Raw genomic sequence first — 15,925 nt, 5'->3', positions numbered from 1 at the left:
AATCTTCACACCACAGCATGCTACGAAATTGGGGGACGTCTGTTCCAAGCATGTACCACTTCAGTCTGTTGTCTCTGTCTTTGCTGTTTTAAGCGATGAGATGCAAAAAAAACCTTCCATGCTCCTCCACCATCTTGCTCTTTGCTGTGTTTTAAAATATCACATACTAGGAGACCAAACTTGGCTGTTTCTGCCAGAGTGGCCACTGTCCCTCAGATGTTCTCCACCAGTGGTTTTGTTTTTTTGTTTCTGAGTGATTCCCCCATCCCCTGCCCCGCCCTGGAATATTTGGCAAGGATTGGAGACAGTTTTTTATTTTCACAATGTGTGTATGAAACAAAGAACAAAGAATTATTTGGTCCCAGCTGTTACAAGGCCAGGGTGAATTCACAGTGTAGACGCCATCCTAACATATGTACATCTGAAAGAAAGACAGTGACATTCTCTGTGATCATAAAGCTGTCTATTATTTTTATCTAAAACAAGAACGCCATTTTCACTTCACAAAGTGGGGAAATAGGGGAGAAGCATGCCTTCCCGATGAGTGTGGGAACAGGTGGGAGGACTGGGTGGGCACAAGGAAGGCAGAGGTTTGGGTAGCTGGAGAGCTTCTTCAGTGTGGGCTCTGCAGGGTCAAGGGAGTGGGTCTGGGGGCTTGGTGGAGCCGCCAGCTGCGGGGGAGAGGGCTGACTGGGGGTGTCAGGGACCCATGTGGGGGTAGGGCAGAGTGAAACAACTGTGGGTTTGAGTCTCAGGAGGTGGAGGTGGCAGGGCTCTGACTCAGGATACGGGGGAGACATCAGGCCGCAGGAGGCCCAGGCCCTGGGGAGTACTGATCTGCTCGGCAGCCTAGGCCACGGCGCTGTGTCCTTGAGGCAGGTAGGTCCAGGTCACCAGGAGCAGAGGCCTCACCTCGGAGGCCCAGGCCCGGGCACAAAGGAAGGGACCATTCTGTCTCTCCATACAGGCCTGAAGGAGGATGGCCTGGCCAGGGCTCTGCCTCTTTCTCTTGGCCTGGGAGGTTTGAAGCAGACAGGTCTGAGGATTCTCTGTTTTCCTTTCTTGCATCTGCTAGGGGCCCTCATCGAGGCCTCCTTGGCATAGGGCCCCGGGGGCTCGTGGATAGGCAGGCACCTGTAGCATTTCCCTCTGCGCTCTGCAGGAGTGAGTTCGATTGTCACCAGGCTCCAGGTGTGTGCAGGGTATTGAGCACTTCACAGCCACTTCATCAAACTCTTGTGATCACTGGAAAAATCCAACCCCATGAAGATTTGGAGGGGTGGCTTGCAGTGAAAGCTCTCCAGGCCTTGGGGACCATCACCCTCCAGACTCTGGCATGGTCCCAGCAGGGTGGCATGGTGGGGGTGGGCTGGCTGCGGACCCAGGAGAGGCTATGGCTCCCATCCGGGCCCGGGCGGCAGTGGGTGGGCCTGGGCCAGAGGGAACCTCGCTTCTGGGCCAGGCGTGGCAGCGTGGCCATGGGTGTGCCCAGGTAGCTGCCCATGATCGCAGTGCAGCGGGGTCGGGGCCTCTGAGGGGGAAATTCAGTTTCTGGAGGTTCCCGAAGACTGTTTTGTAGCTAAAGAATCCTCCAACAAACCAGTTCTCTGGGTGAGCTACAGGCAGTAATAAATGAATCACTCCTACGCCTTTACTGGTAAACCAATGCACTGATTAATTAAGCCTTTTTTTACACACTAAGCAATAAAGGATTTCACTTATTAGTTGTTATTAGAGGTTAGCACATACGAGTGGTGCTCAACCAGGGGTGAGTTTGCAACAGACACACAGAATGTATGGAGACATTTTTGGTTGTCACTCCTTGGGGAACTACTGGCATCCTGTGGGTAGAGGCCAGGGATACTGCTAAACATCTTAAAATACACAGGACAGCACCCCACAATGTCAATATTGATATCTTTCTTGGGACATCAAATGCATGGAGAATATTCATGGAAAATTGCAACTTAAGAATTGACATCAAGGGTGTCTTTATGAAATCTTTCTATTCAATAACATGGTATGAATTTTATTTGAAAGAGTTTTTTGTGTCCTTTAGGAACGCTTGAGTTTTCTTGGTAACATTTTAAGTTCATTCCAAGGTATTTTAGTTTTTGAGTTTCCATTTAAGTACAGATCTTTCCTCCATTATATCTTCTGTGACTTACATATATCCAAGGAATTGATGTCTATAAATTAATATGGTACTCTGCTAATTGCTTTTCTCATTTCCTTTATCTTTTTTTGGTCTAACTACATTGGCTGCTACCAGAATTTAACCAATTTAAAATTTCATATGCTAATTATAGTGGAGTTAGTAGATATCCTTTCCATACTAGGCATACTATTTACTTCTGAGCTGACATTAATCTACTTTATCAACTTAGGGAATTCTCATTTCAATAAAAATTTTTACAAAAAATACATGATCAATTTTGAGTTTTAGGAATTTATGAAAATGAAATATGAGTCTTCCCTTTAGCTTTGCTTACAGGATGAAGTCTATTAATCATAATATATCATTCCTAATACTGACATTTCAGAAAAAAATCTTATGTGGACAAAGTGTATATTTCTTCTGATGTACTGGTAGATTCTGTTTCTAATAATTAAGCTTTCTTTTTTTCTAAATATTCTTGAGAGATACTGGCCTAGTATTTACTTTTTGGGAGGTATCCAATCTTTGGTGGGTTTTGGTTTCACTGTTATCTTGGCTTCACAAAAAAGAACTTGGAAGCTTTTGTCCTTGTAAAAAGTTTTTAATTAATTAAATTCCAAAACAAACAAATAAAAGCAATTATTATTACTGTTTAATTCACTTACAAATTAAACAACATTTTGCGTGTTCATATAGTACCCACCACTTAAACTTAGATTCTAAACGAAAACAAATACCAAGTCAAAATTTTTGACTGAGTAAAATTTCTGTATAGACATTGTCGGGTTCTATCTTTACCTTGAAATTCCACAGCAAGCTTCTCTTAAGAAAATTAAGGGTTTTTGCATAAATACAGAGAACAAAGTATGTATGAAGGTTGCCAGAGGGGAGGGGAGTATTGGGGGGAATGGGAAAAATGGGTCAAAGGGAGAGGGAGGTATAGGATTCTAGTAATGTCATGGGGAAAATTAGTAATTAAGGAAATTAGTTAAGCCATGGGGATTGAAAGGTAAAAAAAAAAAAACAAAACACAGGGAAAACAGTTAATGGTAGTGTAATAGAGTTGTATGATGACAGATGGCGACTACACTTGTGGTGAGCACAGCATACATATGGAGTTGTCAAATCACCATGCTGTACGCCTGAAACTAATGTAACATTGCGTGTCCACTACAATAATAAAGAAAAGAAAATCAAAGGGTTTTGAACACAGTCATTTCCAGCCTTCATTTTTCCATTCATTTAGTTTTTAAAATTTATTTCTTTAAATTCAAGTTAGTTAACATACAGTATAGTATTGGTTTCAGGAGTAGAACCAAGTGACCCAGCACTTACGTATGACACCCAGTGCTCATCCCAACGAGTGCCCTCCTTAATGCCCATCACCCATTCGGCCCATCCCTCCACCCACCATCCCTCCAGCAATCCTCAGTTTGTTCTCTGTCTTTAGAAGTCTCTTATGGTTTGCTCCCTCTCTCTTTTTATCTTATTTTTTCCTTCCCTTCCCCTATGTTCATCTGTTGTGTTTTGTAAATTCCACATAGGAGTGAAATCATATGGTATTTGCCTTCCATTTAAAAGTCTTAAGTTTTACAGAGATTCTACACAATGTATATATGGTAAAAGACAGGATATTGTCCAAAATGAAAGCAAAAAGCTTATGCTCTTCTATGTTTTAACTCCTCTCTCCAGTTAATTTGAAGTATCTCCAAATTCATGTCCAAACTGAGACAAGATGTTAGCAAATTTTAATAAAAATGTAGAAGCATTACAAGATGTTCAAAACCGATGCCAAAGTTTGAGCCCAGCCTTGTGTTAAAGGGGCAGACTAGCATGTCCTCATACAGAAAGGTGGAAAGAACATACCTGATCATGATCAATCTCTACGGGCTGCTTCTTAATGATCCAGGTGACAGACTCGGAGAGGGGCGGGGTAGTCAGGGACCCCGAGTAGGTCCAGTAATCTGGGCAGGCGGGCATCAGGCAGGAAGGATCAAATGACCCAAATTCCACAAGGGTGTCCTGGCAAAGAGAAGGGGTCACCGAGTCATCATTTTGTGATGAAAACCACTCAGAAATCGGATGATGAGGCAATGATTCGAGGGGAATCTGGGGACCAGCAGTGGTCTAGAGTATCTCTGGGCACCTTTGGACAGAATCACACCCGCACACTGCTCCTGTAATTAACTATGTATTTCTGATCATCCTCCATGGGAACACCGCCAAAAGCACTTTCCCCCTCCATTGTCGTGAGTTTACTGCAGGTGCCAGTCTCCTCTGAACTCTTCGGGAGGCGGGAGGGTCAGGTGGTAGCTGGTGCATGAACAAGGAGGCTTGTCTTTCTCAAGAGAAACGAACAGAATTCTCCTTTCTAAAACACAACGGAAAGTAGAGGGAGCCAGGCTCCTGCATCAAAAGGGGAGAAAGAGACAGGCAAGGAAAAAGAGGGAGAGTGAGAGGGAGGGAGAGGGAAAGAGGCAGTGGGGAGGGACTGAGGTGGGGAGAAGAGGGGGAGACAGGGAAGAGGAGGACTTCCAGGGAACAGCCCCTTTGGGATCCTCAAGAGGCAACAGTTAATCCTGGGGCCTGGACAGAGGCGTCCATGCGGATGGGCCGGACGGAAACGGGTAACTGTTCTTCACAGCTAGCCAAGCCAAGTGTCCGTCCCACTCTTCCCTGCTCCCCGCCTGCGGGATGGGAGGTCTAGCCAAGAGGGCTGGTCTGAGTGTTCCCACGGGGACTTCGAAGACGCAGGTGTGCAGGTGTCGGAGCAGAGGAGGGGACGGCACCGTGTTCCCGAGTGCCGAGCGCTCAGTGGCATGGCGGCAGAACCAAGGCAGTGGCGAGTTGTGTTCCGGGGCGCCTTGTCAGTGTCTCCACTCGGAGATTAAACATAAAATGTATTTCAAGTGATTTAGGGGGGGAAACTACCTTATGCTTGATTGATGGCAAAGTATCCACCAATTTCTGCAGCTCTTTGTGATGTGTAGCTGAAGAACAATAAATGAGAAAATATTTTTAAAAACTGACATCTCACTCTGGAATTGTTATAGAATGTGAATTTAAATAGGAGTCTTGGTGATTATCGAAAAAGAATCTATAGTATTGAAATGAAACTGACAATTTAGGATGTTATAAATACCAGTGAATGAAAGCATACACAGAACACACGGATAGGCTCAAAACCACAGTCTGCAGGGAAAGGTGCCCCTGCTCCATTAGCCTCAGCCCCCGGGAGCCTCACTCATACTTGGCCTACAGGGGCGCTGGTGGCTGAAGCTCTCCAGCCAGGCAGAGTGTAGTAAGGCCCAGCTTTCAGCTCATGCCCACGTCCTCAAGCCTCAGTGTAATAACTATGTGTTCCAGTTTCTGTATTTGATGCTTTGATATGTGAGGACTTGCTGACGCTAAGGGGGCGGCCCCTCTCAGGGTTAGCTAATTCCTAGAGAGAACAAACACCCTGGGACAGTGCCTTTCATGAGAAAACAACCACCTCCTTTATAGGGCTCTTACATGCTTGGCCACTATTCCTGTGCCCTCACCACCCCAGGACGAGACACTAGACAACTAGGGACAGCCTCTATACAGTAGAGCCTACTGAAACTATTCGAAGAGGCCAATCTTTCTGTTTATACTACCTTATGCCTTCCTTCCCCCAGAAACCACAATAGGCTATCGCCCAGGATTTCTCCTCCTTCCCTCTGCCTCCTGGCCATCCCTGTGTGCTTCCCTGTGTGGCCCTGCCTTCCTGTTTCGAGGACTGTAGGATAAAATTAGTTTTTCATCTCCCCAGCTCTCAAAATAAATACATCAACTTAAAAAAAAAAGGGAGGGGGGGCACCTGGGTAAACATCTGTCTGATTCTTGATTTTGGCTCAGGTCATGATTTCATGGTTGGTAAGATCGAGGCCAGCGTCGGGTCCTGCACTGACAGTGCAGGACCTGCTTGGGATTCTCTCTCCCCCACAACCTTTCTGGTCCTCCCCGGCTCTCTCTCTCTCTCTCTCTCTCTCTCTCAAAATAGATACATAACTTTTAAAAAAATTCTTCTTTCACGACAGTCATTTAAGCACACCTGATTCAAACAAATCCTGGTACCCTGAAAACACTCAGCCTCCAGGGAAGGTCTGCACCTGCTGAAGCTACAGGAGCTGACAGGCGCCACACAGAGTGTGGTCCACAGCTTTGCCGTTGACTTCTCCAGCGGATAACTGCATGACGTGGCAGGAGAGCACTTAACTTCATCGAGCTTCACTTCATCTGAAAAATGGAGAGGACAGCGTTGCCATCAGAGACCTCTGGGGAAGATAAATGATGCACTTAGCTAACATACAGTCACAGAGCACTCATAAATATCAGTTCCTTTCCAGATCATTTCCCATAGCCGTTCGCCTTTATCTTTTTATGCCATTTAGAATATATTAACTCATTTCACATTTTAACCAGTATTTATTTAGCATTATTTACCTTCATCCTTTTACACCAATGCCTAAAAGTAGAAATGTAATACAAACCACAAAGGTAATTTTAAAGTTTCTAGGAGCCACATTTAAAAAGTTAAAGGTGAAATTGCTTTTGATAACATATTTTTGCCAAATACACTGAAAAGACTGTCATTTCAACATGTAATCAATATGAACAATCGAGTTTCCATTTTTTCCATACTAAGCTTTAAAAATCTGTTGTGTATTTTACACGTAGAGTACATATCAAATTAGATGCAAAATTTTCATCAGAAATACTTGATTCCAATTTTACTTGAAAACGTAGATACACATGCCCACGTCGCTCCAAACATTCTTAAAAGTTTTCCAATAACTGAATTGAGTATCAGTTCTTATATTTAAATCAAACTTATTAAAATAAAATAAAAAATCCATTTCCTCAATTACACGAGCCTCATTTCAAGTGTTCAATAGCCACACATGGGCTTATGGATACCTTATTGGACAGCACAATTTTATACCATCTGGAATATATTTGTAACAGTCTTTTATTTTAAGCATTGCTTATCTTACCGATGAACTGATGCCAATACTCTTAAATAACAATACTGTAACATTTGATCTTTCCATTCTAGAATACAACACATCATTTAAAGTTGGTAAGAATTTTTTTTACCTTTAAAAATATTCCTATCGTAATGAAACCACCTTCCTCCAGTTGCTGCCTCCTCAACGCTTTGAAATGTGACTGCATTCTGATGCTCCGAGTGCAGCTGAAACACCATTAAAAGGAGGATTAATGCCGGACCATCCAGGATTGCTCCAAAATAAATCAACAGTCTTATTCAACCTACAATACTGAAACATGTTTCCTCACCCAAAATAAAGCTACTGGGAAAAGCATATGACAATCTGATGCAAGACGAGACAGAAATAAAGAGGAGGAAGAAATTTACGCAGGATCAGCAATTAACGTTACTTTGAAATAAAAGGGTTTATTTGAGGAGAAAAAAAATTTATACAGCAAAGTGGATAATCTTTCAGTGAGGGATCAACATTTGTTCATTCCCATCTTGATCCGCAGGAAACCCGAAAATCCACAATCCATTTGCATCAAAGGCAGCAAAGATGCTTATCTTGAGAGAAACAGATCCTCCCCATGGAAATTAAACAGGAGTTGAAGACATTTTTTTCTTTGATGGATAACCACTCAAAATGTGTTTCCTTCTATTTTTAACGTAACGTTTAAAATCAAATTAGGGGGAAAGTTGTTTATTTCCTTATGTGCTCCCTATACTTCCCTACACATTATTCCTCATCCATCATTCATAACCTTTCTGCCATCACCATCCCCCAGCCTCCCAAGCGGGACAACTGAACGATGTGGTTAACTCTGCTTTTTCCTCACTTGAAGAGGAGTCCATCTCCAAGTCCTATTGCCTTTTGTAGAGAGCAAGATGGAATCACTCCTGTCCAGCAGGGGCCTGCGTCGAGCAATGATATAAGTGGCTGAGGGTACTAACAACGATGAGCTCTCCCCGAGACTGGCACCGGCCGACGACACCCCAGAACCGATCAGCAGCAGAAGCAGGGGAGGGGTGCAGGTGCCCAGGACTGACCAAATCCCTTTAAAAGGGGGAGGGCTTTTGCAGTGGTCGGGCCCTGCAGACGTGACCCTCTGCGTCTGAGCGCCTGAAAAGGCAGCTGCCGCCGAAGGCTCCGGGCCGAAGAGAAGGGAGAGCCTTCACCGCTTGAACAGAAGGAGCAGGAGGGCCGAGCGCGGACCGGGCCCGGGGCCTCCTCTCAGCTGCGCGCCCGCACACGGACTTGGCGGCGGCCTCGTTCACTTCCTACCGCCTGTGTTATCTCGATCGTCGTGTGCCTCCTCTTAGGTCCTGCGCCGTGTGCGGGGAAGAGGCCAAGTTAATCACAGCTCCAATGTCACTGGGTCTGGAATCCCGAACCCGCTTTCTCATTACGTTCACCTTGCTTTAGGACTGAGCACAGCTGGCGCTGCATAAAGACCCAACTCGTGTGTGTGCCTTCATAGTCTCCTTGTGACAATTTTTAGAAGTGCTTTTTCAAAACTTGCTCTTTCTCTCTACTTCAACTGCTACAGCCTTCATTTAAGTTCCCACCATCTCATACTTGGATTAATCTGACTTTGTGGACCTGCACTACTAACTGGGTTAGTCTCAAAAAATAAAGCAATTGACTAATTAATTAAATGAAACCATGCTGTGCCATTCTGTTGTGTAAAAATAACCAGTATCTGGGGGCGCCTGGGTGGCTCAGTCGGTTAAGCATCAGACTCATGATTTTGGCTCAGATCATCATCTCATGGCTTGTGGGTTTGAGCCCCGCATTGGGCTCCATGCTGACAGCGTGGGGCCTGCTTGGCATGTTCTCTCTCCCTCTTTCTCTGTCCCTCCCCTGCTCTCTCTCTCTCTCAAAATAAATAAGCTTTAAAAATAAAATAATAATAAAAAAATAACTCGTATCTGATGAACCTGTCTTCCATCTACCCTCCTAAGCTTCAATGATCATCATTCTCTTGCCTCCCCTCAAAATGCACATTCGGCATTCTGCCCACTTTGTTTTTGGCCATTTTCTGAACATCTGCTTTTGCACATGATTTTCCCTCAGTCTCCAATGCCCTTCTAATACTCTTGACAAACTCCAATTCATCCTTCAATACCCAAGATAAATGTCCCCCAATAAAGGAAATTTTCAACTTTTAGTATTTGTGGGCCCTGCTCCTGGACTCCCAGGAAAGCTATACTGTAACATTTACCAAGGTCAAAATGACTCAGCAAAACCTCAAAGCCTGGGCTCTATTTCTGCCCTGAGTACACACTGTACAACGTCTTTTGTTAAAGAAAATAACCAAAGAGGTACATTCTGAACACAAAAGATAAGAAAAAGTAAGAAACCTCCCTGGGTCCCAGGAGATTAACGTCATATAGCCCTGCGTATACTAGAAGTTAAGATAAGGCCTGAAACTTCCTGAAAAGTTCTTTGTCTAATAATCTCTAACTTTTTAAAAAAATTTATAACTTTTTATGAATATAAAATGTACAGAAGTCTACACCAAATGATCCCTTACTGGAAACGCTCCCTTCTTTTGAAGACTGTGTATCCCAGGCAGCTTTCCTCACTTGGACTCGAATAAACTTCTTTTTTTTTAAAGAAATTCTAAAAGGTTTGTTCATTTTGCACTGACACCCCTCCTTGGTGAAAGCATTGTAGCCTCCTCTGAGCAGTCTCCATCACACCCTCTTCTGTGGTCCCAAAGCACTTTTAAAAAACCCTTTCTCAAATCACACTTGCTTTGTAATTCTAATTTCATGTGTGCTTTTCTCACTAGACTTTGAACGCTGCCAGGTCAAGAATCTAGTTAGTATTCCCAGCACTTGGTGCCATGGCTGGCACACGATTGGCACTCAGTAAATAAGGCACAAATAAATAAATCAGTGGGTGACAAAATACACACGTTATTAGGAGACTAAAAATATAAAATGTCTTTTCCCTGCCTATCCTTTTGCTCTGCACTACAATCTTATTTGAAACCTGGCTAAATACTATTACTATTTAATACAGAAGCTATCTGTAAAGTCAGCAAGCGGAGGTAGGTTGGCATATATTCGACACACACAAATTGCAAATTTCAAATAAAAAATGTACAATATATGTAATTTCAAATAAAAACAAATTCAAATATATAATTTTAATTTTTTTATGTTTATTTTTGAGAGAGAGAGAGAGAGAAAGAGAGAGAGAGAGTGAGTCAGAGTGTGAGCATGGTAAAGGCAGAGAGGGAGTCACAGATTCTGAAGCAGGCTGTAGGCTCTGAGCTGTCAGCACAGAACCCAACACGGGGCTTGAACCCATGAACTGTGAGATCATGACCTGAGCCAAAGCCAGACGCTTAACTGAGTGAGCCACCCAGGTGCCCCCCAAATATATCATTTTAAATAAAATTTCAAATATAAAATCTATCTATCTACCTATCATACCAGTAGAAGGAAACATGCATAAGAATGAAAATAGACACTGTTCATACACTCAAAAACCTCTAATGATGATCGAGCAATTCCACTTTTGGGTTTATACCCAAAAGAACTGAAAAGGACATCTCAAAAGGTATCTGCACACCCATGTTCATGGCAGCACTATTCACAACAGGCAAAAGGTGGCTGCAAGTCAAGTGTCCACAGACAGGTGAATGGATAAACAAAGTGTGGTCTATATGAACGATGGAATACTATTCAGTCTTAAAAAGAAGGAAATTCTGACACATGCTGCAATATGAGTAAACCTTGACATCACTACGCTAATTGAAATCAGCCAGTCATAAAAAAGACAAATAACTGCATGATTCCACTTATATGAGGTACCCAGTAGTCAAATGCATAGAGACAAAGTAAAATGGTCCTAGCCAGGAGCTGAAGGGGAAAATGGGGAGCTACTGTTTAAGTGGTGTAGTTTCAGTTTTGCAAAATGAAAAGTTAGAGATGAATGGTGGCACTGGCGACACAACACTATGAGTACACTTAACACTAGTGAGCTGTACACTTAAAAATGGTTAAGATGACAAATTTCACATTACATGTTTTTACCACATTAAAAAAAAAAAGAAAAGTGCAAGGAGTCCCAGTCCACCGCTCATAGAGGTCCATGGTCCCAAGGAGGCAGTGTGGTGTGGCCTGTGCTCACATCAAACTGTCCCTTTAACTCCAGACAAGACCACCAGTCTGACCCTCACCGGATTTATCTGTAGAATCTTCAAATTCCACGAGGAAGGAGTACCCGTTATTCCAGACGTGGAGGCAGGTGGTCGGGTCGTAAGAGATGGTGAGCGGTTTTAAGCCAGGATCATACACACTGTCCCTCCACCGGATGTTGATGGGCGACTGGCGCTCGCCCGCCGGGACCAGGTCCACGCTCTCCCAGAGCGGGTGCACTAGGAGAAAAAGCACAGCGGGGCCATCATCAAGACGTCTGCTATGTGGGATCACACACGAGGCAATTCGAGTTGTGGGGAGTGTGTCCAGGCCCATGGAGTCTACCTCTTAGGAATTAGCCACCTGGGGGCTAAACGGACTGATTAAGGCAGAGGACAAAGGCAGCTCAGAGAGCACCTTGCACGGGCACAGACGTCTGCTGCTTTGTCAGACACAAGCGGCTCAGTCCACCCTCTGATTTCACCCGAACCAAGTGCCACCCGCTCTTGTGGTAACAGTAAGACGCGTGCAGATTAGCACCGTGTGGAAGGAGGGTACCTTCAAATGAGCTGTTTTTCTTTATTGATAATTTTCTGAGCCCCACTTACCAAACCAAGTTTACATACAAATACAAATCAATGAAATTTCCAATAATGAATTATTTCCAACAAAGGAAATGTGGGAAGAAGAGGAAGAATTTTTGGAAAGCAAATGTTGAACCAAGCATTCTAAGTTTTTAACCACTTGGCTGGTAGAAACAGACTTGTGTGGCATGCACCTGTAACTTAGCTTGCAGTTTTGAAGATCCCTGGATGATTGATTTACACAATGCAATATCACAGGCTTCCAACGGAGATGGGGGCAAGAGTCTAGGGTTTTGGTACTGATGAGTCTGATGACTACAGAAGGCATTGATGAAACTGGGGTGGAAAAGGAATAATTTCTTCTTACTTTGAGATATGCTAACTTTAGGAATAACACTGCTGGTCATTTTACCAGCGAAAAAAATGGTGTTTTTTTTTTTTTGTTTTTTGGTTTTTTTTTGAGAAGAGCAGAGACTTACAATCTGGGGCAAGCTATGACTAAAACCATAAACAAGTCCAGCAACAAAGGAGGGGGATCCTCTTTTATAGTGGAAAGTAAGTTGGGAAGGTTGTTATAAACAAGTCCACTGGAGTAGAATGGGAGCTAGAAGTATAGTGGCTTCTCATTGGCTGAGTTGTGAGTGTTTCTCAATGGCTGGGCTGTTGCTAGGGCAGAAGAGAAATCATCCTTCCTCAGGCTGGGATAGCAAAATAGTAGTTAAAGTAGTATCCATGTACAAGGTTTACCTCTTCCAGTTGGGTCTGCAACTGGTAAGGAGAGCTCCTCTTGCCAGTCTCCTGACCCCATTCTATATAAAGGTGTCCATGCACAATTTGTCCCACACAGACACAACACGTCGCTGACGATTATTTTTCTACAAAGAGTCAAGTACCAGGTCTTTCTGGTAAAGTCTCTGATAAATCTCAGTGGACTTCCTGTCACACAGAGCTGCTGAGACATCCATGCATGATGGATAGAACTAAGCCTAATTTGGGGTGCTCCAGTTCTCTGCCCTTTAGAAGCACTATGGATGGGTGGAACCAAGACTAATAGGAAAATCAGAAGAAATATGAATCAAGATAAATCATTACCAAGGAACCTCTGAGCCTCACCCCACCACTAAGGACGAGCCTAAGGATCTCAGAAAGTGGTCAGGTAGCTGCTACTCAGTCAACCCACTGTGTGTATAGCAGGTTCACAGACATATCTTTCTTCATTTAAAAAAACAAAACAAAACAAAACACAAACCAGAAACTTGCTCCTAGTTTACCTTTACAAAGAAGACATTTGTTTTGTGTGGATAGCTGTTAAAATCTATAAATTCAAAATCCTAGCCTTATGGGGTTTCGAGGTTTTTTTGGTGGTGGTAGGGGGCACAAAAAAGATATAGAGAGGGGCGCCTGGGTGGCGCAGTCGGTTAAGCGTCCGACTTCAGCCAGGTCACGATCTCGCGGTCCGTGAGTTCGAGCCCCGCGTCAGGCTCTGGGCTGATGGCTCGGAGCCTGGAGCCTGTTTCCGATTCTGTGTCTCCCTCTCTCTCTGCCCCTCCCCCGTTCATGCTCTGTCTCTCTCTGTCCCCAAAATAAATTAAAAACGTTGAAAAAAAAAAAAAAAAAAAAAGACTGTATGTCAAGTCCTCATTTCTGTGTCCAGTGCCAAGGTTTTCGTATTAGGAACCCACCTCAGCCACCTAATTTCCTTTCTCTTCATTCTTCCCAAACTCTGGTCTTGCCATGCTATTCCAGAACCTTGCCAGGCTACTCCCCTTGGTCATTCAAAGGGAGATACACTATAAATGTAAAACACTCACTCAGCTTTGATGATTTAGTACAAAATAGAGAATGCAAACTATCTCAATGATTTTTATATCGATTACAGGTTAGAATGATAATATTTTGGATATAGTGGGTTAAATATTTTAGTAAAATCCATTTCATCTGTATACTATATTTCATCTATTTCCTGTATAGAATTTCACAAATGAACAAATTTATTTTTCTTTCAGTTTTACTAAGATGTAATTGACATGCTATTTGTTCTCCTTTAAATGTGGTTATTATAAAGCATAGAATTCCTTGGAATTACATGGCTCATGTTTGTGGCTCTTGTTATTTATCTACTGGACGTCGTTATTCTACACCCTCGTTGGTTTTTTCTCATGTGCCTTGCCCTGTTACCGGCCTTTTTCTTGAGCTGTGCGATTTTCTCATGTGATTGAAGAGCATCCTAGTAGGCCGAGGGCATAACACAGTGACAGGATACACAGGGACAGCCCCCTCCCATATGATATTGTTATGGATGATCACAGAATCACAAATTGTCTACTCAAGCACAAGGGCTGTAAAAGGCACTTTGATGCTGAGCCCAGGTAACCACAGCAGACACATGCAATTATCACCACAGGAGACTAAAGCCCACAGTTCCTGGGGGTCAGTTCAAGGCTATTTGTTAGCTTCTTACAGCTGCCGATACCTCTGAGGCCACTGAAATAATTTCAAGGGGCACCTCACCAGTCTACTGTTACTCAAGATTATTCAAAAGTTAATGGAAGACCACATAGTCTAGGTATCCCAGCTTGTATTATCTAGGGATGGATAGAATTCTTGGTGAAGACATTGCAAAAAAGGCTTTTTAATACTATTGTTGTCCAGGCTTTGTGTTCATCAGAGTTAACAGGAGAAATAACAATTTACCAACACAGTTCAGTTATAATATAGACCAGTCCTATCAAACAGAACTTTCTCTGATGATGGAAATTTTCAATATGGTAAGTGCTAGCACTGGCCATAAAGTTACAATAAATTTATATTTACAGAAAAATACACAAATGGGTACAGTGGCTAGATTTTATACAGTGCCATTCTATTCCATGCTGTCCTAAAAAAATGTTTTCCTTCTAAAAGTAGGGAAATTAAGAATCATTGGAATAATAACAAATCTGTACCATTTCCATGCTAGAGGACAGTCTTTATATTTCATTAAATTTAAAATTAACATTATTAGATTTATTTTCCTATGGTCTAAGATCTCATGCCTACTATTTTTTTATGTGACAATTAGGCTAAATTTCACTACATGATACCCTGAGCAAAACTGACTTTATTTACATTTTGGGAAACAGAGTAGGCTTTTATCTTTATCAGAATACCAGTGGCAAAAGTTAGGACTGTCAACATTTACTGTCTGCTACTTGAGATAACAGCGAACAGTGATCTGAGTCGACAGCCAATGATTCCCTGGGAGGTGAGAAGCGGGGACTGAAGGTGAATCCCAGAGCACAAGGCCCTAGTGAAATGCTGCTTCCTGAATTTGCCATATCCTCCTACTTCATTTACTCCTCCTTCCGCTTACCCCAATCTTTTTTCTTTTTAATTTTTTTTTTCTTAATGTTTTTATTTTTGAGACAGAGAGAGACAGAGCATGAGCAGGGAAGGGGCAGAGAGAGAGGGAGACACAGAATCAGAAGCAGGTTCCAGGCTCTGAGCCATCAGCACAGAGCCCGACGCAGGGCTCGAACTCAGGCTGTGAGATCATGACCTGAGCTGAAGTCGGATGGACGCTCAACCGACTGAGCCACCCAGGCGCCGCCCGCTTAACCCAATCTTAAAAATGGTCACAAAAACATCTGACGGGGGCACTGAGCCTATGACGATAAGGACGGTGATGACGATAATCGTAGTACCAGGAGTAGGAGTACTTGCCAACACAGTCTTCACTGTACAGCGGCCACTAGCTACGGGCTTTGCAGGTTATCTTTTCTAGCCCTCAACGATCTTGGGTCATTCTTGGTCACACAAGTACACAACGGGGCCTTCTGCCGTCGTATTAAGCTGCCAGTGGCTCAGAGCAGCAGAAATTACAATATTCTCCCCAGTGAAAACAGGAGGGGCAGAGCAATATGCCAAAAGCAAAACCAAATCATGACTGTCGCCTGTTTCTCTTAGTAACTGAAAAACAAGAACACTTTAGGTGATGTGAGAAATTAATCAAGGGAACACCTCGGGAACACCTCA

General features: G+C 43.3%; 1 long non-coding RNA gene across 3 annotated transcripts; it reads right to left on the bottom strand.

The window, feature by feature from the left end:
- Window positions 1–2,317: 2,317 nt before the first annotated feature.
- LOC125931537 (uncharacterized) lies at window positions 2,318–13,301 on the bottom strand. 3 transcript variants are annotated; one of them, XR_007460456.1, is made up of 5 exons: window positions 11,369–13,301; window positions 7,280–7,376; window positions 6,234–6,456; window positions 5,090–5,148; window positions 2,318–4,180 (listed from the first exon to the last, which is right to left on the bottom strand). It is a non-coding gene; the product is annotated as an uncharacterized LOC125931537 (long non-coding RNA). The 3 variants fall into 3 exon arrangements; XR_007460455.1 differs by having other exon boundaries at window positions 6,234–6,418; XR_007460457.1 differs by having other exon boundaries at window positions 6,292–6,418.
- Window positions 13,302–15,925: the final 2,624 nt, after the last annotated feature.

The sequence above is a fragment of the Panthera uncia genome, chromosome X (assembly GCF_023721935.1).
Source record: "Panthera uncia isolate 11264 chromosome X, Puncia_PCG_1.0, whole genome shotgun sequence".
Lineage (NCBI taxonomy): Eukaryota > Metazoa > Chordata > Mammalia > Carnivora > Felidae > Panthera > Panthera uncia.
This window is presented reverse-complemented; position numbering and strand designations above follow the sequence as displayed.